Source organism: Somniosus microcephalus, chromosome 4 (assembly GCF_052327205.1).
Source record: "Somniosus microcephalus isolate GS21.2 chromosome 4, FLI_Smic_1.0, whole genome shotgun sequence".
NCBI lineage: Eukaryota > Metazoa > Chordata > Chondrichthyes > Squaliformes > Somniosidae > Somniosus > Somniosus microcephalus.
In genome coordinates, this window is record NC_140990.1 from 209,081,838 (window position 1) to 209,106,628 (window position 24,791).

The 24,791-nt window shown below is 47.0% G+C and overlaps 1 protein-coding gene across 1 annotated transcript in view; it reads right to left on the reverse strand.

Annotated features, from left to right (window-relative positions):
* LOC147120192 (voltage-gated delayed rectifier potassium channel KCNH8-like) overlaps positions 1-24,791 on the reverse strand; it is a 398,312-nt gene that overhangs the window by 146,323 nt on the left and 227,198 nt on the right. The window lies entirely within an intron of this gene.

A 24,791-nucleotide genomic window follows, 5' to 3' on the forward strand; every position in this document is an offset into this window, starting at 1 on the left:
ACCACTTAGAAGGACAAGGGCAGCAGACGCATGGGAACATCACCACCTACAAGTTCCTCTCCAAGCCACACACCATCCTGACTTGGACCTGTATCGCCGTTCCTTCACTGTCGCTGGGCCAAAATCCTGGAACTCCCTTCCGAACAGCATTGTGGGTGTACCTACACCATATGGACTGCAGCGGTTCAAGAAGGCGGCTCACCACCATCTTCTCAAGGGCAATTAGGGATGGGCACTAAATGCAGGCCTAGCCAGCGACGCCCACATCCCATCAATGAATTAAAAAAAAGTCGATTGAGGACAGCCCGAACTGGCACTTGGCCGGGTTGACGATTAAAACATAGAAACATAGAGATAGGAACAGGAGTAGGCCATTCGGCCCTTCGAGCCTGCTCCGCCATTCAATGAGATCATGGCTGATCTTCGTCTGAGATCATAGCTGATCTTACCAGTTCAGTACCCCGTCCCCGCCTTTTCTCCGTAACCCTTAATCCCCTTAGCCTTCAGAAATATATCCAATTCTCTCTTGAAAATATTTATTGAATTAGCCTTCACAGCCCTCTGTGGCAGGGAATTCCACAGGCTCACCACTCTTTGAGTGAAGAAATTCTTCCTCATCTCTGTTTTAAATGATTTGCCCGCTATTTTTAGACTGTGGCCCCTGGTTCTGTGCTCCCCGGCCATTGGAAACATTCTCTCTGAATTCAGCCTGTCCAGGCCTGCCATAATTTTATATGTTTCGATGAGATCCCCTCTCAATCTTCTAAACTCCAGTGAGTACAAGCCCAAACTATTTAATCTCTCTTCGTAGGTCATTCCCGCCATTCCAGGTATCAGCCTGGTGAATCGCCGTTGCACTCTTTCCATGGCAAGAACATCCTTCCGCAGATGGGGCGACCAAAACTGTACACAATACTCCAGATGCGGTCTCACCAGCACCTTGTACAGCTGTAGTAAGGTATCCCTATTCCTATACTCGAACCCCCTTGATATGAAGGCCAACATACCATTTGCCTTCTTAATCGCCTGTTGCACCTGCATGCTCTCCTTCAGTGACTGGTGCACAAGAACACCCAGGTCCCTCTGCACTTCCCCATCTCCCAATCTATTGCCATTTAGATAATAATCTACCCTCCTGTTTTTACCCCCAAAGTGGATAACCTCGCATTTATCCACATTATAGTGCATCTGCCACGTATCCGCCCATTCCCCCAACCTGTCCAAATCGCACTGTAGCCTCCTGACATCCTCATCAGAGCCCACCCCTCCTCCTAGTTTAGTGTCGTCAGCGAATTTGGAAATATTGCATCCAATTCCCTGATCCAGATCATTTATATATATTGTGAACAGCTGGGGTCCCAGGACAGATCCTTGCGGCACCCCGCTGGTCACTGCCTGCCACTCCGAAAACGAGCCGTTTATTCCAACTCTCTGTTTTCTATCCGCCAGCCAGTTCTCTATCCACGTTAATACTTTGCCCCCAATCCCATGAGCCTTAATTTTGAATGATAATCTTTTGTGTGGAACCTTATCGAAGGCTTTCTGGAAGTCAAGGTACACCACATCCACTGGCTCTCCCCCATCTATTTTACCAGTTACTTCCTCAAAAAATTCCAGCAGATTAGTCAAACACGATTTACCCTTTGTAAATCCATGTTGACTCTGTCCGATCCTTTCCCCATTTGTCCGTGTTGGCTGAGTCTTTCGAAGAGAGTCCGGAGGTGGGACACATGCTCCATCCTGGAGGCGCTGGCGATGAGGATGTCGTCCAGGTATACGAACAGGAATGTCAGGTCCCGTAACATGGTGTCCATTAGGCGTTGAAAAGCCTGTGCGGCGTTTTTGAGGCCGAATGGCATGCGGAAAATTCGAATAGTCCGAACGGGGTGATCACTGCGGTTTTCGGGACATCCTGCGGCCGGACAGGGACCTGGTGGTAACCCCGGACGAGGTCCATTTTCGAGAATACCACTTTCCCGGCCAGGCGGGCGGAAAAGTCCTGGATGTGTGGAATCGGATAGCGGTCGGGGGTCGTCGCGTCGTTGAGGTGCCGATCATCTCCGCACGGGCGCCACCCGCCGCCTGGTTTCGGGGCAATGTGGAGGGGCGAAGCCCAGAGACTGTTCGACCGGCGGATGATGCCGAGGCGCTCCATGGTGTCAAACTCGGCTTTGGCGATGGCGAGCTTCTCCGAGTCGAGGCGCCGAGTGCGGGCGTAGACGGGCAGACCGGTGGTTGAGATGTGGTGTTCTACCCCGTGTTTGGTGGCGTTGGACGAGAACGTGGGCTCCGTGAGGTCCGGGAACTGGGCGAGGAGGCGGGAAATCGCGTCGGAGGCCGAGAGTGCGCTGGACAACTGCGTCGTGCTGGACCCGCTGAGGGAACATGGGAGCGAGCTGAAGGTTGCAGCGTTGATGAGACGTCGGTTCTTGACTTCCACCAAAAGGTCATTGGTGTAGAGGAAGTCAGCGCCGAGAAGGGGGGTGGACACTTTTGCTGTGACAAAGTCCCAGGTGAACTGCTGCTCGCCAAAACAAAGCGCCACGTTCCGTTTCCCGAAGGTGCGGATGGAACTGCCGTTGGCGGTTTCGAGGACGGTGCCGTGGTTCCCCCCTTGAATGTCTATGGTTGACGCGGGCAGGATGCTCATCTGGGTGCCCGTGTCGCAAAGGAAACGGCGTCCGGAGTTGGTGTCTGTAATAAACAACAAACTGCCCGAACGGCCGACAGCCATAGCAGCTGACGAATGGTCTTTAGTTTGTTTCGACATGGGAAAACTGCACGGGGGCCGGCACTTCCTGGCTTTGGGGCCGAACTGCGCATGGTAGAAGCAGAGGCTTGAGGGTTGCCGCCGTTGGGCTGTATCAGTGGGGGCAGGGCTCCTCGTGGCCACGCAGTACTGTTGCCCGGCGGAGTAAAATTTGTCGGCTTCCTTGGCCAGGTTGTGGAAATCGGTAGTGGAAGAGTTGGCTAACGCCGACCATACCTGACCTGGCAGCTGTTGAAGGAACAGTTCCTTGAAGAAGAAGCACGGCGTGTGTGTGCCCAGGAGGGCCAGCATGTGGTCCATCAGCTCCGAGGGCTTGGAGTCGCCAAGCCCGGGTAGAGAGAGAAGCTGGCGTGCGCGTTCGGCTTCGGTGAGTCCGAAAGTTTGTAAGAGGTGCGCTTTTAGCGTTTCGTATTTGTTGAGCTCCGGGGTGTTTTCGAGCAGGTTCACGACTCTGGCCGCGGTGGAGCTGCCGAGAGCAGAGACGACGTAGTAGTACCTCGTGTCGTCCACGGTGATGTCCCGGAGTGCAAATTGAGCCTCGGCCTGGGCGAACAAGCGGCAGCCTGTTGTTCCCAAAACTCGGGTAATTTGATGGAAACGGTGTTCGTCGCCATTTCAGATGAGGTCTTTGGAATCGTCCAAAAGAGCAGCGGGGTCACCAATGTTGGGGTCGATAGAAATCAACAGGCTGAGACTTTTCTTTAAGCAAAGGCAAAACGTGTCTTTCTTTAATCACTCTCCATGAGGTCTGAAAGGCTCAGCCCCGTGCAGGGGCTATGACGTCATCACGCAACCGACGTCATGACGTCATCACGCTACCGACGCTCTTAAAGGGACCCTGCACCGATAACCCAACCCAGAACGAACATATTACAACATTGCTATACATAGTGAATTGTGTTCAGGTACATATAACAGCATTGGCTATACATTGTGTTATTGTCCCTATGTGGTCTCCGCCACAAGAATACAATTTTCAGTCCACGCTCAAAACAGGTGCTAAATTGGCAGAGCAGCTACTCTGCCCACCCGTTTGTGCCAGAGTGAGTCCCGGGCCTCGTTCGCATGGTGTCGGCGAACTGCGGGCGCCAAGCAGGCTCCAGCTCGCCGGTTCTGGGAGACCAGGAAATCTGCTGGCTTCCAAGCTGAGTTGGCCAGCAGGTCGGGCCTGGGAGAGGGGAAAAGGCAATCTGGGGGTTGGGGGAAGGGGCAAGGGGACAGAGTTTTTTCGGGGCTCAGGGGGACCACTTCTGTTCCTCCTGGGCCCTCTAAAGAGAAAATTGAAAGCTTTGTGAGTCGTTTTGTGAGCGGCCTTCAGCGGTCTCTTTAAGGACCGCTGTTAGGTCACTCAACAGCTGGTACAACCGTTTCAGATGGGTGGGCTTCTCGCACATTTACAGGCCCACCTGAAAACTGCATTGTGTGGTGCTTGGGCATCAATTGGGTGGCTGAGGTGCTCCCCATACCCCCATCCTGAATGATTATAGGGAGATTTAATAGAGGTGCTCAAAATTATGAAAGGTTTTGACAGAGTAAATAAGAAGAAACTGTTTTCAGTGGCAAGAATGTCGGTAACCAGAAGACACAGGTTTAAGGTAATTGGTAAAAGAACCAGAGGGGGAGACGAGGATAATTTTTTTTTTACGTAGCGAGTTGTGATCTGGAATGCACTGCCTGAAAGGGTGGTGGAAGCAGATTCAATAATAACTTTCAAAAGGGAATTGGATAAATATTTGAAAAGGAAAAAATGCAGGGCTATGGTGAAAGAGCAGGTGAATGGGACTAATTGGATAGCTCTTTCAGAGATCCGGCACAGGCACAATGAACCGAATGACCTCCTTCTGTGCTGTATCATTCGATGAAAATGAAAGATTTGCATTGATCATGTTCAGCATTTTTCCAATTAACAAAACCAAACCCTTCCATATGACATAAGGGTGATTCTATGCTCCTAGCAGGGAAGCTATACTCGTAAGGTCGGAGTTAAGATTATGACATTGCAGCTTCAATTCTCCGACCTGCAATCCCTGGGAGCTTGGCTTCTCCACTAGTGGTGTGGGATTCCAGATCCGCCCCTTATAGTTTAGAGCAACTTCTTGTCTCTCTCACCGAGATTTAAGTTGTACACTGATGATACTCTCAATGTTTCTAATAGTTTGAAGGAAGTCCAAGTGCCACATTTCAACAATAGCACAAGAACTTGAGCAAAAACCCTAGTTGTTCTAGTATACAGCACACCATTGACCCAATTCCAACAGATTGCATCTCATTTTCTTCATTATGTTCAAATACAGAATGAAGAAATACCTTGATTGGCTGAAAGCTGAAGTGATTTAAAAAGCTGAATGCCACACCGACATATGAAATTAGATCATTTTTAACATTTGCAACAGCAAGAAAAGTATGTTCACGGAAAACCAATCTGCTCCCGTCCAGCATTTGATTACAGTGTCTGCATTCTGATGTTACTTGATCAGACATAAGTGCTTTTTAAGGACAAAGGAATGTTCTAATTACGTTCTTGCTTTTGTCACTACTGTTGCACAGCACGATTTCATGGCAATTGAGAATTTGAAGTCCTGGTTATTTAAATTGTGGAACTATAGGTTTCACCAGACATCACAGGAACGGTCATGATCATATAGTTTCATTTTTTTTCCTCAGGAAATTCAGAAAGTGATTTGAATGTTTAGAGTGCTAAAGAGTAAAAACAAATCTAAAATTAAAGGTAGTCTTAGCTTCACTTGACTGACCTGAAGAGGACAACAAACTGATGAAACCAGTCCCGAGTTCCAAATATTTGTATCTACAAGTAGCTCTCTTCTCTTTTCATATATATTTGTTTAATTTTTTTTCAAGAGTTTAACATGCCAGTTCTGTCAGTTAACACTATGTTCTCACAGTTTTGTGATATGGTAATATTGATATCTTACAGATGTGCAGTGACAGACAAATGTAAAGTATTAAATGTTGGAAGTAAACATAGGCGACACATGTACCCTATAAATGGTATTGAAATAGCTAAGGATGAAGCTGAAAAAGACCGAGGAGTTTTAGCAGACTCAACGCTCAAAATGTCCAACCATTGCACAGCAGTGATCAACAAAGGCAATCGAATGTTGAACTGCAGAGTCAAAACAGTTGAATATAAGTCAGAGGAAGTCACGATTAAACTGTACAGTGCTCAGGTCAGACCGCACTGTGTCCAGTTCAGGTCACTGAGACATATGGGAGACATTCAAGTGTCAGAGGCAGCGCAGAGAAGAACCACGAGGTTGATCCCTGGTCTCAGTTATTAGAAAAGACTGGAGAGAGTTGACTCTTCAGCCTTGAAAGGAGACACCCGAGAGGTTATCTTATTAGCAGCATACAAGAGTATAAATGGTATAGAAAAAGTAAATCCAGAAAATGATTTTAAATTAAGCTGTGAGAGTGAGAGTAGAACAAGGCGTGGGAGGGTCACAGCTTTAAACTAGTAAGTGGCAAAGTTTGGATTGATGTTAGGAAGCCCATCTTCACACAAAGTGATCAATACAGGGAATGGACTTTCAGATAGAGTAGTGGAAGGAAAAACTTCGAATCGTGTAAGATCAATAGGGGGCTGTAATGGGGGGGACTTAAGGGTTATTCTGTATGGATGAATTCAGATCGATTAAATGGCCTCCTCCATCTGTAATTATCTTGCGATCTAGTGAACGCATTGGCCAGGCATTGGATGGAGTGAGCTGTTGGTTGTGGCTCTGTGGAGAGACACTTTTTCCCCCATTCACTATTTAAATTAAAATATTTAAAAAATGAAGGTAAAGAGAATAAGAGGGTGTCAAATACTTTCATAATTTTCCTAACAATACTTGTTTGCATGTTCTGCTGCAATTATAAATTATGAAAGTGAATAATTTAAAGAAAATGTGATGGGGCGTTAAACCTTGGTATGCCCATCCACAGGTGAATTCTTGTGAAATGTTGACAATTATGATGTGCCTTATAAAGTTAATTGTTCCTATTTTGCTCGTTAAACTAAAAACTGACTAAAGATGCTGTCTACATTTTGCTTGGATTGATTAATCCTTTCTCAAAGCATAGAGACATGATCCAAAGCTTATCCAGCAAATCAGCCAATCTGATAATTACACGAGATTTACCAGATAGCAGAGAAAGTGGGAGAAACATCAATGATCACAAATCTCCATTTTTATTTATTCTGTTTCGATAAGAGTTTGGAACATATATTGCCTAAAGGATGTTTTTAGAACCCTTCTGTGATTGACTTTTTAACTACCTTAGGGACTGAATAAACCTATTCCCCACAGATGTTATTGGAGGGCTGCCTGGAACTTTGTGCGGTACAGTTAACACAGGCAGATATTCCCATTTCCAGATACCTTTATATTGTCAGTTTTCTGCCCCAGTAGAGCAAGTCTGCTCCAGAATTTGCAGCAAATAGTTCTGTATTCAAAACAAACAAGTTAAAGACTTAACCAAAACGCCGTGGAATGCCTGATTAAATGGCACCTAAATCATTAATGAATCAAAGCCATATATGAAGACGCATTTGGAATAATAGTCTGTTTCTCAAACAAATACATTAGAAATGTTCGCCGTGCATTTGTTCTGCATCTACAGACACTTCTAGCTGCAAACACCCTCTTTCTCCATTTCCGAGGTACTTGATTCCATTCCAGCTCTACTGAGTCTACTCCTCCCAATAGATTACCTCAATTTGTTTGATCCTCACCCAGTCAGCTATCTGACTTGTTTATCTCCTCGTTACCCCCAGGCACTGAATCCCAGATTCGTTCCCAGTTGGCTACATACAAAAAAGTGTTTTTAATAATTATAATACATATTAAAAATATAAACAGTTTGAAAGCAGATCAGCCATGAACTAATTGAATGGCGGAACATGCTCGAGGGGGTGAATGGCCTGCTCCTGTTCCTATGTTCCGAGATGAATTAGAAATAGTCTTGTTATTCACAACTTCTGTTTCTGGATTAATCAATTTATTAAGTCTTTTTAATCTTTATGGTTAACACTTGAGCACTGACTGGTTTATACTGCTTCTAAGACCCAGCATGCACACTTCCCATTGTATAACATTTGCACAATGATTCTGCAAATTCCCAGTGTTAAATAAATCGGAGGTATGCCAATGTCAGTCCATTTCAAAATGTATTCCACCTGTAGGGAAGGGTTCCCCACAAACTTCAACTGGCAGAAAAATTAATTCTACTTTCCCACAGTCATCTCTTTTTAAAAAAAACAGGCATTCAAGAGAGAAGATCGGCATTCTCAGTGTGATGTTCATCTGGCTTGATTAGCTTGATCTTTTGTGAATTGCAAGATCAAATTAAAGCAGTGGGGAAGAGCCACTGTTAGGAGGAGATGACTGAAAACTGCAATTGTCAATTTAATTTGCTGCGCATGCCACAGCTTCCAGCCAGGCTGCTTTGTGGATCTCATGTAGAAGTGAAGCGTTCATATCTGGACCTCTCCATCAAAAGAACTTCATTATATGCAGCAACACCTCAAGAATTGTAATGAAGTTTTTAAGATTATGAAGGGTGATTCCCAAAGTAGATCCAGATCTTGGCCAACATCACTAATATAGATTATCTGCTCATTATCACATTACTGCTTGTGGCAGCTTGCTGTGTGCAAATTGGCTGCCGTGTTTCCTACATTACCACAGAAACCCCACAGTGCAGATACCCGTAACACCTACACCAACACATATCCCACCCTATTTAATCCCCCTAACACTAAGGGTCAATTTATCATAGCCAATCAACCTAACCCGCACATCTTTGGACTGTGGGAGGAAACCGGAGCACCCGGAGGAAACCCACGCAAACATGGGGAGAATGTGCAAACTCCACACAGACAGTCACCCGAGGCCGGATTCGAACCCAGGTCCCTGGCACTGTGAGACAACAGTGCTAACCACTATGCCACCGTGACTACACTGCAAAAGTACTTCACTGGCTATAAACTGCTTTGGGACATCCTAAGGTCATGAAAGGCGCTATATAAATGTTCTTTCTTTCTTTGGTTCAAAGTGACAGAGGAAATAAGCCCTATTTCTGATCTATGATACATTCCAATGGAGCTCCCCAACTTGGTATATTTACCCTGGGATACGTTTCTGGTGAAAAGGTGGGTGGGGTTAATCTAACAAAAAAAGGTACAGGACTTTTGGTCCTAATTGCCATTTCTTGTTCCTAAGTAATTTACTGCTCTTATTTTCTTGTAGGTGATCACTGAGTAATGCTGGTCATGGCGAAGGAGCCAGTGCACTGCTGGGCTGCAAATCCAGTTCTCTTCCTCTTTCAACTTGTCCTGCTCCGCCAGGTTGAGTAGAAAGTTCACTTTCCTTAGTTCAGGCTCTAAGGAGCTCAAGGTCGCAACCCCTCACCATTACCTCATAAAGACATGGGATGACTTGAGCTAGCAATTATAACGATGCTGAGCAGGGGAAACAAAATCCCTTTCATTTGGTTTTAATGGGCCTGATTGACTGCTAACATCAAAGTGAAATAAAACAACATTTATCGCTAATTTGAAATGGTTCAACAGACTTACTCATTCTGTTATAATGGCAGCTTGATCTCATACTCTGTATAGTGTGTAACTCACTCTCGACTGATCTCAGTGTGAATAGTGTGCCACTCACTCTCGATTGTGTAATGTATATACCTTTAAGGGGGGAACTATCTTTTACAGCTCATGTATACTGCAGTACCGGCAGTGACCACACCTGTATATAGCACTGAGTAGTAATCTGCACAGATCAGTTCCAGTGTGAGCCACGTTGAGTAAACACCTGTTGTACCGTTCTCCTGCAGTCTGTGTCTTATTATACACGGACACAACATTGGCGACAAGGCAAGTTCGAACCTACCTGCAACTCTGCATCACCTCCCGGGGATTCGTTCCTGGAGATCAGTGGATTGGAGGTCAAGGCCAGAGACTCGGGCGTCGACCACGGGCAACCGCCCAGTCATCCAGCAGAGACTCGAGAATTGCGGGGGAGGCTGTCGAGAGCCAGGCTTGGCTTTCCAGTCGAGGTGGTCCAGCGAAACGGGCTGGCAACAGGTAGTGCGCAGACCCTTCCCGGACAGCGGCGGGCTAGAGCCCGACCAAGCGGCACAGCAAAGGGCCGAGCAGCATCGACGGGGGAGAGAGAGGGCAGAGCGCACAGGGCGCAGCCGGTGTTCAGGGGCCGAGCAGCGTCGAAGAGAGGGAGAGAGAGACGCACAGGAACCCGCGAGACGCCGCCATTGCCACGAGGACCGCCGAGAGCGGCGTTGGCAGCAGCGCAGGAGAAACGCGCAAAACCTACAGGGCGCCGCCATTGCCACGAGAACCGCCGGGAGCGGCGTTGGCAGCAGCGGGGGAGGAAGGAAAGCGTGGGAGACGCCATTTTAAGCCATTGGGAGACGCCATTTTAAACCACACCCAAAATGCCGAAGAGTGGCAGTATCACCGCATTTGACAATGAAGTTGAAGATTGGACTACATATGTCGAACGAATAGAGGTGTACTGCAAGGCAAATGAGGTGTCAGATGACAACAAAGCGTCGGTATTGTTAAATTTAATGGGTGCAAAGACGTATGGTTTATTACGAAGTCTAGTAACCCTAACGAAGCCAATGGAAAAGAGTTTTGAAGACATAGTAACGATACTACAGGAACATTTAAACCCCACACCGCTGCTGATAGCAGAAAGATTCAAGTTCCACAAACGGAACCAGCATAAGGATGAAAGCAATGCTGATTATTTAACAGAGCTGCGCAAACTATCGAAACACTGCCAGTTTGGAGCGGGACTGGCAGATACCTTAAGGGACAAGTTTGTGTGTGGGCTTCAAAGTGAAGGAACCCAGAAACGGCTTTTATCTGAAAAGGACCTTACGCTGGAAAAGGCTTTCAGCATTGCGGTATCATATGAAGCAGCAGCACGGGGCGCTGCAGAGATACAACGGAGACCGCAAGAATATGGCACAAACGAAATGTCATATGGAACAGAGAAGTGCTATCACTGCGGCAGAACAACACACGACCAGAATGATTGCTGGTTCAAAGACAAAGTGTGCAGACAGTGTGGAAAAGTAGGACACATAGCACGAGTCTGCAGGTCGGGAAAGAAAACCAGCAATAAGAAACCTACCAAAGAAAAGTACAAGGTGGTACATAAGATGACGGAGAATAGTTCAGACGAACAAAAGAGTGATAACGACTCCAAAAGCAGGGAACTGAGTTCTCTGAAACTACATAATGTGATCACAACGGAGGATCACCGAACCATTTGGGTCACTCTCAAGATAGCAGGAGTCCAGGTAAAGATGGAATTAGACACAGGATCAGCCCTAACAGTCATAAACCGATGGGACTACGAACGGCTATTCTCACACATACCCTTGAGAGACACAAAATTATTTTGAAGACGTACACGGGGCAAAAAGTCTACCCCAAAGGAAAAATAAGGGTGACCGTTATATATAACGGTAAGGAAACACCAAAACTAGACCTGTATGTATTGCAAGATGGAGGACCACCATTACTGGGACGTGAATGGATCCAGAAAATACAACTGGATTGGCATTCCATACAGGCACTGACTGTGGCTGATAAAAAGGATGACGACGTCACACCTGGGCGACTGTCAAAGATCCTAACTGATGCGAAAGAAGTGTTCCAGCAAGGACTCGGAACACTAAAAGGCATGACAGCGACGATTAAAATTGAAGAAAACGCAAGCCCAAAATTTTTTAAGGCCAGACCGGTACCTTATGCGATCCGCCCAGCCGTCAAAGCAGAGCTGGCGAGTCTGGAACGTTCAGGTGTACTGTCCAAGGTAGACTGGAGCGATTGGGCTACACCCATCGTCCCTGTGATGAAAAAGTCGTTGAGCAGCACGCCTGGGGAACCAAGGAAGGTTCGCATCTGTGGGGACTTTAAGGTAACAGTGAACCCGATCCTTCACACTGTACAATATCCACTTCCGCGGATTGAAGATATTTTCGCCTCGCTATCTGGAGGGAAACGCTTCACTAAGATTGATCTGGCCCAGGCGTATCTGCAAATGGAGGTAGAAGAAGCATCAAAAAAATACCTCACAATCAACACCCATAAAGGTCTCTACCAATACAACCGGCTGGTATTCGGGGTAGCATCAGCTCCGGCTATTTGGCAGAGGGCAATGGAACAAGTCCTGCAAGGGATCCCAGGGACCCAGTGTTATTTGGATGACATCCTGGTTACGGGCAAAAATGACAGTGATCACCTTGCCAACCTGGAGCAGGTGCTCACTAGATTGCAGGAATATGGACTCCGAGCTAACCGCCCCAAATGCGAGTTTTTTAGAAAACAGATCTCGTATTGTGGCCACGTTATCGATAAAGAGGGGTCACATAAGTCCCCAGAGAAGATTGAGGCAGTAGTCAAGGCTCCAGCACTGGAAAATGTGTCACAACTGAGGTCGTTCCTCGGGCTGGTAAACTACTACCATAAGTTCTTGCCAAATTTGTCTACAATACTACACCCACTGAACACCCTACTGCAAACTGGGGTGCCATGGAAGTGGAGTGATGAATGTAGAAGAGCAAAACACTAATCACATCGAAAGAGGTATTGGCCCATTACAACCCAGCATTACCAATTCGGTTGGCATGTGATGCGTCACCCTACGGCATTGGAGCGGTGCTGTCGCACAAATTCTCGGACGGCTCAGAGAGGCCAATAGCCTTTGCGTCACAATCACTCACCTCAGCTGAGCGTAACTACGCCCAGATTGACAGGGAGGCCCTCAGCCTAGTGTGGGGAGTGAAAAAGTTCAATCACTATCTGCACGGGCAGAAATTCACCTTGCTGACTGATCACCAGCCTCTTGTCTCCATTTTTAATCCGAAGAAGGGCATTCCGGTGATGACTGCGCAACGACTACAAAGATGGTCACTTTTTCTAGGGGCGCACCACTATGAGATTGAATATAAGGGCATGAAACAGCATGGAAATGCTGATGGGCTATCATGCCTGCCACTGCCTACTGCGGAGGAAGCACCAGCAGTGGATCCTGTCGAAATATTCCATTCGACTATAGTTGAATACCTACCGGTAACTAACGCTTGTATCGAAAAGGAAACCCGAATTGACCCGACACTGTCTCGGGTATATGATTTGACGGTGAAGGGATGGCCAGCACATGGCGACTCACTGTTGCCAGCATTCTCAACAAGGAGAGAGCAGCTGTCAGTGTGCCGGGGGACCTTGATGTGTGGATCCCGAGTGGTAATTCCACCCAAGTTAAGGGATAGAGTGCTCAATGAGCTTCATGAGGGTCATCTGGGAGGGGTAAAAATGAAAAACCTAGCCAGGGCTTATGTGTGGTTGCCGGGAATCGATAAACAAATCGAGGACCTGACCAAGAGCTGCTCAGGATGCCAGAAAGTCCAAAATGCACCACCACAGGCCCCTCTACACCCATGGGAGTGGCCCACATCTCCATGGCAACGGGTGCATATTGATTTTGCTGGTCCATTCATGGACTCAATGTTTTTAATAGCCGTGGATGCGCACTCGAAATGGCCTGAGGTCATCAAAATGTCCTCCACCACCACGGAGAAAACTATTGCAGTCCTGCGGACCATTTTTGTCAGGAATGGCTTGGCAGAACAGATTTGCTCCGACAACGGACCACAGTTTGTGTCCGAAGAGTTCCAGAGGTTCTTGAAAAAGAATGGGGTAAGGCATTACACATCCGCCCCGTATCATCCAGCCACAAATGGATTGGCTGAGAGGTTCGTACAAACCTTTAAGAAGGCAATAAAGGCTATGTACAATGACCACATTCCGCTGCAGCACAAGGTGGACAATTTCCTGTTCGCCTACAAGAATGCGACACATGCAGTCACCAACCAGGCCCCAGCCATGATGTCTTTAACCGAAGGTTAAGATCTCGCCTGGATTTGCTCAGACCAAACATACAAAGAGATGTTGAGAGTAAGCAATTCCAGCACATCCATAAGAAGCCAACAAGGAGCTTCAATGTAGGGCAACCAGTCTTGGCCCGCGACTACCGAACAGAAAAATGGCAGCCAGGAATGATATGCACACGGCAGGGCCCACTAATGTACACAGTGGATGTTGGGGAGAGCATCGTGAGACGCCATGCTGACCAGATCCTAGAGTCACAGGAACAAGTCAACCCCATGCCTCGCCCATACGTACCTGGTGATGAACCCGACGTACAGGTCGCATCTACCCCAGAAACAGTAGCATCGGAAGCTGATGAACCAACCGATGACAGGGGGCAAGAATCGCCTCCGCACCAAGAGCAAGATACTCGGGAAAGGATCAGGAAGCCTCCCCAAAGATTGAATATATAAATAGACTATTTTCAGCTAATGTTGCATGTTAAAAGTGTTAATTGTAATTAGTTTGATATTTAATTGTTAAATGAGTGTTATGGTACTGTTAATCTAAAAGGTGAGGAATTGTAATGTATATACCTTTAAGGGGGGAATTATCTTTTACAGCTCATGTAAACTGCAGTACCGGCAGTGACCACACCTGTATATAGCACTGAGTAGTAATCTGTACAGATCAGTTCCAGTGTGAGCCACGTTGAGTAAACACCTGTTGTACCGTTCTCCTGCAGTCTGTGTCTTATTATACACGGATACAACAGATTGATTCCACATTGAATAGTGCGTCACTCACTCTCCACACTGAATAGTGTGTCACTCACTCTCCACACTGTGAATATTGTGTCACTCACTCTCCACACTGTGAATAGTGTGTCACTCACTCTCCACACTAAATAGTGTGTCACTCACTCTCCACACTGAATAGTGTGTCACTCACTCTCCACACTGAATAGTGTGTCACTCACTCTCCACACTGAATAGTGCGTCACTCACTCTCCACACTGAATAGTGTGTCACTCACCCTCCACAAAGTCAATAGTGTGTCACTCACTCTCCACACACTGAATAGTGTGTCACTCACTCTCCAAACTCTGAATAGGGTGTCACTCACTCTCCACACTGAATAGTGTGTCGCTCACTCTCCACACTGAATAGTGTGTTACTCACTCTCCACACTGAATAGTGTGTCACTCACTCTCCACACTGTGAATAGGGTGTCACTCACTCTCCACACTGAATAGTGTGTCACTCACTCTCCACACTGTGAATAGTGAGTCACTCACTCTCCACACTGTGAATAGTGTGTCACTCACTCTCCACACTGTAAAGTGTGTAAACTCACTCTCCACACTGAAGTGTGTCACTCACTCTCCACACTGTGAATAGTGTGTCGCTCACTCTCCACACAGTGAATAGTGTGTCACTCACTCTCCACACTGAATAGTGTGTCACTCACTCTCCACACTGTGAATAGTGTGTCTCTCACTCTCCACATTGTGAATAGTGTGTCACTCACTCTCCACTCTGAATAGTGTGTCACTCACTCTCCACACTGTGAATAGAGTGTCACTCACTCGCCACACTGAATAGTGTGTCACCCACTCTCCACACTGAATAGTGTGTCAATCACTCTCCACACTGTGAATAGTGTGTCACCCACCCTCCACACTGAATAGAGCGTCACTCACTCTCCACACTGAATAGTGTGTCACTCACTCTCCACACTGAACAGTGTGTCACTCACTCTCCACACTGAATAGTGCGTCACTCACTCTAAACACTGTGAATAGGGTGTCACTCACTCTCCACACTGAATAGTGTGTCGCTCACTCTCCACACTGAATAGCGTGTCACTCACTCTCCACACTGTGAATAGTGTGTTACTCACTCTCCACACTGTGAATAGTGTGTCACTCACTCTCCACACTGAATAGTGTGTCACTCACTCTCCACACTGTGAATAGGGTGTCACTCACTCTCCACACTTAATAGTGTGTCACTCACTCTCCACACTGAATAGTGTGTCACTCACTCTCCACACTGTGAATAGGGTGTCACTCAGTCTCCACACTGAATAGTGTTTCACTCACTCTCCACACTGAATAGTGTGTCACTCACTCTCCACACTGTGAATAGGGTGTCACTCACTCTCCACACTGAATAGTGTGTCACTCACTCTCCACACGGAATAGTGTGTCACTCACTCTCCACACGGAATAATGTGTCACTCACTCTCCACACGGAATAGTTTGTCACTCACTCTACACACTGAATAGTGTGTCACTCACTCTCCACACTGCATAGTGTGTCACTCACTCTCGACACGGAATAGTGTGTCACTCACTGTCCACACTGTGAATAGTGTGTCACTCACTCTCCACACTGTGAATAGTGTGTCACTCACTCTCCACACTGAATAGTGTGTCACTCACTCTCCACAAACTGATAAGTGTGTCACTCACTCTCCACACTGAATAGTGCGTCATTCACTCTCCACACTGAATAGTGTGTCACTCACTCTCCACACTGCATAGTGTGTCACTCACTCTCCACACTGTGAATAGTGTGTCGCTCACTCTCCACACTGAATAGTGCGTCGCTCACTCTCCAAACTGTGAATGGTGTGTCACTCACTCTCCACACTGTGAATAGTGAGTCACTCACTCTCCACACTGTGAATAGTGTGTCACTCACTCTCCACACTGTATAGTGTGTAACCTCACTCTCCACACTGAAGTGTGTCACTCACTCTCCACACTGTGAATAGTGTGTCACTCACTCTCCACACAGTGAATAGTGTGTCACTCACTCTCCACACTGAATAGTGTGTCACTCACTCTCCACACTGTGAATAGTGTGTCTCTCACTCTCCACATTGTGAATAGTGTGTCACTCACTCTCCACTCTGAATAGTGTGTCACTCACTCTCCACACTGTGAATAGAGTGTCACTCACTCGCCACACTGAATAGTGTGTCACCCACTCTCCACACTGAATAGTGTGTCAATCACTCTCCACACTGTGAATAGTGTGTCACCCACCCTCCACACTGAATAGAGCGTCACTCACTCTCCACACTGAATAGTGTGTCACTCACTCTCCACACTGAACAGTGTGTCACTCACTCTCCACACTGAATAGTGCGTCACTCACTCTAAACACTGTGAATAGGGTGTCACTCACTCTCCACACTGAATAGTGTGTCGCTCACTCTCCACACTGAATAGCGTGTCACTCACTCTCCACACTGTGAATAGTGTGTTACTCACTCTCCACACTGTGAATAGTGTGTCACTCACTCTCCACACTGAATAGTGTGTCACTCACTCTCCACACTGTGAATAGGGTGTCACTCACTCTCCACACTTAATAGTGTGTCACTCACTCTCCTCACTGAATAGTGTGTCACTCACTCTCCACACTGTGAATAGGGTGTCACTCAGTCTCCACACTGAATAGTGTTTCACTCACTCTCCACACTGAATAGTGTGTCACTCACTCTCCACACTGTGAATAGGGTGTCACTCACTCTCCACACTGAATAGTGTGTCACTCACTCTCCACACGGAATAGTGTGTCACTCACTCTCCACACGGAATAATGTGTCACTCACTCTCCACACGGAATAGTGTGTCACTCACTCTACACACTGAATAGTGTGTCACTCACTCTCCACACTGCATAGTGTGTCACTCACTCTCCACACGGAATAGTGTGTCACTCACTGTCCACACTGTGAATAGTGTGTCACTCACTCTCCACACTGTGAATAGTGTGTCACTCACTCTCCACACTGAATAGTGTGTCACTCACTCTCCACAAACTGATAAGTGTGTCACTCACTCTCAACACTGAATAGTGCGTCATTCACTCTCCACACTGAATAGTGTGTCACTCACTCTCCACACTGCATAGTGTGTCACTCACTCTCCACACTGTGAATAGTGTGTCGCTCACTCTCCACACTGAATAGTGCGTCGCTCACACTCCACACTGAATAGTGCGTCGCTCACTCTCCACACTGAATAGTGTGTCACTCACTCTCCAAACTGTGAATGGTGTGTCACTCACTCTCCACACTGTGAATAGTGTGTCACTCACTCTCCACACTGAATAGTGTGTCACTCACTCTCCACACTGAATAGTGTGCCACTCACTCTCCACACTGAATAGTGTGTCACTCACTCTCCACAATGTGAATGGTGTGTCACTCACTCTCCAGACTGTGAATAGTGTGTCACTCACTCTCCACACTGAATAGTGTGTCACTCACTCTCCACACTGAATAGTGTGTCACTCACACTCCACACTGAACAGTGTGTCACTCACTCTCCACACTGAATAGTGTGTCACTCACTCTCCACACTGAATAGTGTGTAACTCACTCTCCACAAACTGATAAGTGTGTCACTCACTCTCCACACTGAATAGTGTGTCACTCACTCTCCAAACTGTATAGTGTGTCACTCACTCTCCACACTGAATAGTGTGTCACTCACTCTCCACGCTGAAAAGTGTGTCACTCACTCTCCACACTGTGAATAGGGTGTCGCTCACTCTCCACACTGAATAGTGTGTCACTCACTCTCCACACTGTGAATAGTGTGTCGCACACCCTCCACACTGAATAGTGTGTCACTCACTCTCCACACTGAAGTGTGTCACTCACTCTCCACATTGTGAATAGTGTGTCACTCACTCTCCACACTGTGAATAGTGTGTCACTCACTCTCCACACTGTGAATAGAGTGTCACTCACTCTCCACACTGAATAGTGTGTCACTCACTCTCCACACTGAATAGTGTGTCAATCACTCTCCACACTGTGAATAGTGTGTCACCCACCCTCCACACTGAATAGAGCGTCACTCACTCTCCACACTGAATAGTTTGTCACTCACTCTCCACACTGAATATTGTGTCACTCACTCTCCACACTGAATAGTGTGTCACTCACTCTCCACACCGAATAGTGTGTCACTCACTCTCCACACTGTGAATAGTGTGTCACTCACTCTCCACATTGAATAGTGTGTCACTCACTCTCCACACCGAATAGTGTGTCACTCACTCTCCACACTGAATAGTGTGTCACTCACTCTCCACACTGTGAATAGTGCGTCGCTCACTCTCCACACTGAATAGTGTGTCACTCACTCTCCACACTGAATAGTGTGTCACACACTCTCCACACTGTGAATAGTGTGTCACTCACTCTCCACACTGAATAGTGTGTCACTCACTCTCCACACTGAATATTGTGTCACTCACTCTCCACACTGAAGTGTGTTGCTCACTTTCCACACTGAATAGTGTGTCACTCACTCTCCACGCTGAATAGTGTGTCACTCACTCTCCACACACTGAATAGTGTGTCACTCACTCTCCACATTGAATAGTGTGTCACTCACTGTCCACACTTTGAAAAGTGCGTCACTCACTCTCCACACTGAATAGTGTGTCACTCACTCTCCACACTGTGAATAGTGTGTCGATCACTCTCCACCATGAATACTGTGTCACTCACTCTCCACACTGAATAGTGTGTCACTCACTCTCCACACTGAATAGTGTGTCACTCACTCGCTACATTGTGAACAGTGTGTCACTCACTCTCCACACTGAATAGTGTGTCACTCACTCTCCACACTGTGAATAGTGTGACACTCACTCTCCACACTGAATAGTGTGTCACTCACTCTCCACACTGAATAGTGTGTCACTCACTCTCCACACTGTGAATAGTGTGTCACTCACTCTCCACACTGAATAGTGCGTCACTCACTGTCCACACTGAATAGTGTGTCACTCACTCTCCACACTGAGAATAGTGTGTCACTCACTCTCCACACTGAATAGGGTGTCACTCACTCTCCACACTGTGAATAGTGTGTCACTCACTCTCCACACTGTGAATAGTGTGTCACTCACTCTCCACACTGAATAGTGTGTCACTCACTCTCCAAACTGTGAATGGTGTGTCACTCACTCTCCACACTGTGAATAGTGTGTCACTCACTCTCCACACTGAATAGTGTGTCACTCACTCTCCACACTGAATAGTGTGCCACTCACTCTCCACACTGAATAGTGTGTCACTCACTCTCCACAATGTGAATGGTGTGTCACTCCCTCTCCAGACTGTGAATAGTGTGTCACTCACTCTCCACACTGAATAGTGTGTCACTCACTCTCCACACTGAATAGTGTGTCACTCACACTCCACACTGAACAGTGTGTCACTCACTCTCCACACTGAATAGTGTGTCACTCACTCTCCACACTGAATAGTGTGTCACTCACTCTCCACACTGAATAGTGTGTCACTCACTCTCCACACTGAATAGTGTGTCACTCACTCTCCACACTATGAATAGTGTGTCACTCACTCTCCACACTGAATAGTGTGTCACTCACTCTCCGCACTGTGAATAGTGCGTCGCTCACTCTCCACACTGAATAGTGTGTCACTCACTCTCCACACTGAATAGTGTGTCACACACTCTCCACACTGTGAATAGTGTGTCACTCACTCTCCACACTAAATAGTGTGTCACTCACTCTCCACACTGAACATTGTGTCACTCACTCTCCACACTGAAGTGTGTTGCTCCCTTTCCACACTGAATAGTGTGTCACTCACTCTCCACGCTGAATAGTGTGTCACTCACTCTCCACACACTGAATAGTGTGTCACTCACTCTCCACACTGAATAGTGTGTCACTCACTCTCCACACTGACTAGTGTGTCACTCACTCTCCACACTGAATAGTGTGTCACTCACTCTCCACACTGCATAGTGTGTCACTCACTCTCCACACTGTGAATAGTGTGTTGCTCACTCTCCACACTGAATAGTGCGTCACTCACACTCCACACTGAATAGTGCTTCGCTCACTATCCACACTGAATAATGTGTCACTCACTCTCTACCCACTGAATAGTGTGTCACTCTCTCTCCATTTTGAATAGTGTGTCACTCACTGTCCACACTGTGAATAGCGCGTCACTCACTCTCCACACTGAATAGTGTGTCACTCACTCTCCACACTGTGAATTGGGTGTCGCTCACTCTCCACACTGAATAGTGTGTCACTCACTCTCCAAACTGTGAATGGTGTGTCACTCACTCTCCACACTGTGAATAGTGTGTCACTCACTCTCCACACTGAATAGTGTGTCACTCACTCTCCACACTGAATAGTGTGCCACTCACTCTCCACACTGAATAGTGTGTCACTCACTCTCCACAATGTGAATGGTGTGTCACTCACTCTCCAGACTGTGAATAGTGTGTCACTCACTCTCCACACTGAATAGTGTGTCACTCACTCTCCACACTGAATAGTGTGTCACTCACACTCCACACTGAACAGTGTGTCACTCACTCTCCACACTGAATAGTGTGTCACTCACTCTCCACACTGAATAGTGTGTCACTCACTCTCCACAATGAATAGTGTGTCACTCACTCTCCACGCTGAATAGTGTGTCACTCACTCTCCACACTGAATAGTGTGTCACTCACTCTCCACACTGAATAGTGTGTCACTCACTCTCCACACTGAATAGTGTGTCACTCACTCTCCACACTGTGAATAGTGCGTCGCTCACTCTCCACACTGAATAGTGTGTCACTCACTCTCCACACTGAATAGTGTGTCACACACTCTCCACACTGTGAATAGTGTGTCTCTCACTCTCCACACTGAATAGTGTGTCACTCACTCTCCACACTGAATAGTGTGTCACTCACTCTCCACACTGTGAATAGTGTGTCACTCACTCTCCACACTGTGAATAGTGTTTCACTCACTCTCCACACTGAATAGTGTGTCACTCACTCTCCACACTGAATAGTGTGTCACTCACTCTCCACACTGTGAATAGTGTGTCACTCACTCTCCACACTGTGAATAGTGTGTCACTCACTCTCCACACTGAATAGTATGTCACTCACTGTCCACACTGTGAATAGTGTGTCACTCACTCTCCACACTGAATAGCGTGTCACTCACTCTCCACACTGTGAATAGGGTGTCACTCACTCTCCACACTGTGAATAGTGTGTCACTCACTCTCCACACTGAATAGTGTGTCACTCACTCTCCACACTGTGAATAGTGTGTCACTCACTCTCCACACTGAAGAGTGTGTCACTCACTCTCCACACTGAATATTGTGTCACTCACTCTCCACATTGAATAGTGTGTCACTCACTGTCCACACTTTGAAAAGTGCGTCACTCACTCTCCACACTGAATAGTGTGTCACTCACTCTCCACACAGTGAAGAGTGTGTTGATCACTCTCCACAATGAATAGTGTGTCACTCACTCTCCACACTGAATAGTGTGTCACTCACTCTCCACACTGTGACTAGTGTGTCACTCACTCTCCACACTGAATAGTGTGTCACTCACTCTCCACACTGTGAATGGTGTGACACTCACTCTCCACATTGAATAGTGTGTCACTCACTCTCCACACCGAATAGTGTGTCACTCACTCTCCACACTGAATAGTGTGTCACTCACTCTCCACACTGAATGGTGTGTCACTCACTCTCCACACTGTGAATAGTGTGTCACTCACTCTCCACACTGAATAGTGTGTCACTCACTCTCCACACTGAATAGTGTGTCACTCACTCTCCACACTGCATGGTGTGTCACTCACTCTCCACACTGTGAATAGTGTGTCGCTCACTCTCCACACTGAATAGTGCGTCGCTCACACTCCACACTGAATAGTGCGTCGCTCACTCTCCACACACTGAATAGTGTGTCACTCTCTCTCCACATTGAATAGTGTGTCACTCACTCACCACACTGAATAGTGTGTCACTCACTCTCCACACTGAATAGTGTGTCACTCACTCTCCACATTGAATAGTGTGTCACTCACTCTCCACACTGTGAATAGTGTGTCACTCACTCTCCACATTGAATAGTGTGTAACTCACTCTCCACACTGTGAATAGTGCGTCGCTCACTCTCCACACTGAATAGTGTGTCACTCACTCTCCACACTGAATAGTGTGTCACTCACTCTCCACACTGTGAATAGTGTGTCACTCACTCTCCACACTGAATAGTGTGTCACTCACTCTCCACACTGAATATTGTGTCACTCACTCTCCACACTGAAGTGTGTTGCTCAATTTCCACACTGAATAGTGTGTCACTCACTCTCCACGCTGAATAGTGTGTCACTCACTTTCCACACACTGAATAGTGTGTCACTCACTCTCCACACTGAATAGGGTGTCACTCACTCTCCACACTGTGAATAGTGTTTCACTCACTCTCCACACTGTGAATAGTGTGTCACTCACTCTCCACACTGTGAATAGTGTGTCGCTCACTCTCCACACTGAATAGTGTGTCACTCACTCTCCACACTGAATAGTGTGTCACTCACTCTCCACACTGTGAATAGTGTGTCACTCACTCTCCACACTGAATAGTGTGTCACTCACTCTCCACACTGAATATTGTGTCACTCACTCTCCACACTGAAGTGTGTTGCTCACTTTCCACACTGAATAGTGTGTCACTCACTCTCCACGCTGAATAGTGTGTCACTCACTCTCCACACACTTTGAAAAGTGCGTCACTCACTCTCCACACTGAATAGTGTGTCACTCACTCTCCACACAGTGAAGAGTGTGTCGATCACTCTCCACAATGAATAGTGTGTCACTCACTCTCCACACTGAATAGTGTGTCACTCACTCTCCACACTGTGAATAGTGTGTCACTCACTCTCCACACTGAATAGTGTGTCACTCACTCTCCACACTGTGAATAGTGTGTCACTCACTCTCCACATTGAATAGTGTGTCACTCACTCTCCACACCGAACAGTGTGTCACTCACTCTCCACACTGAATAGTGCGTCACTCAATCTCCACACTGAATAGTGTGTCACTCACTCTCCACACTGTGAATAGTGTGTCACTCACACTCCACACTTTGAATAGTGCGTCACTCACTCTCCACACTGAATAGTGTGTCACTCATTCTCCACACTGAAAAGTGTGTCACTCACTCTCCACACTGTGAACAGTGTATCACTCACTCTCCACACTGAATAGTGTGTCACTCACTCTCCACACTGAATAGTGTGTCACTCACTCTCCACACTGCATGGTGTGTCACTCACTCTCCACACTGTGAATAGTGTGTCGCTCACACTCCACACTGTATAGTGCGTCGCTCACTCTCCACACTGAATAGTGTGTCACTCACTCTCCACACTGAATAGTGTGTCACTCACTCTCCACACTGTGAATAGTGTGTCACTCACTCTCCACACTGTGAATAGTGCGTCGCTCACACTCCACACTGAATAGTGTGTCACTCACTCTCCACACTGAATAGTGTGTCACTCACTCTCCACACTGTGAATAGTGTGTCACTCACTCTCCACACTGTGAATAGTGCGTCGCTCACACTCCACACTGAATAGTGCGTCGCTCACTCTCCACACTGAATAGTGTGTCACTCACTCTCCACACACTGAATAGTGTGTCACTCTCTCTCCACATTGAATAGTGTGTCACTCACTCTCCACAATGTGAACAGTGTGTCACTCACTCTCCACACTGAATAGTGTGTCACTCACTCTCCACACTGAATAGTGTGTCACTCACTCTCCACACAGAATAGTGTGTCACTCACACTCCACACTGAATAGTGTGTCACTCACTCTCCACACTGAATAGTGTGTCACTCACTCTCCACACTGTGAATAGTGCGTCGCTCACTCTCCACACTGAATAGTGTGTCACTCACTCTCCACACTGAATAGTGTGTCACACACTCTCCACACTGTGAATAGTGTGTCTCTCACTCTCCACACTGAATAGTGTGTCACTCACTCTCCACACTGAATAGTGTGTCACTCACTCTCCACACTGTGAATAGTGTGTCACTCACTCTCCACACTGTGAATAGTGTTTCACTCACTCTCCACACTGAATAGTGTGTCACTCACTCTCCACACTGAATAGTGTGTCACTCACTCTCCACACTGTGAATAGTGTGTCACTCACTCTCCACACTGTGAATAGTGTGTCACTCACTCTCCA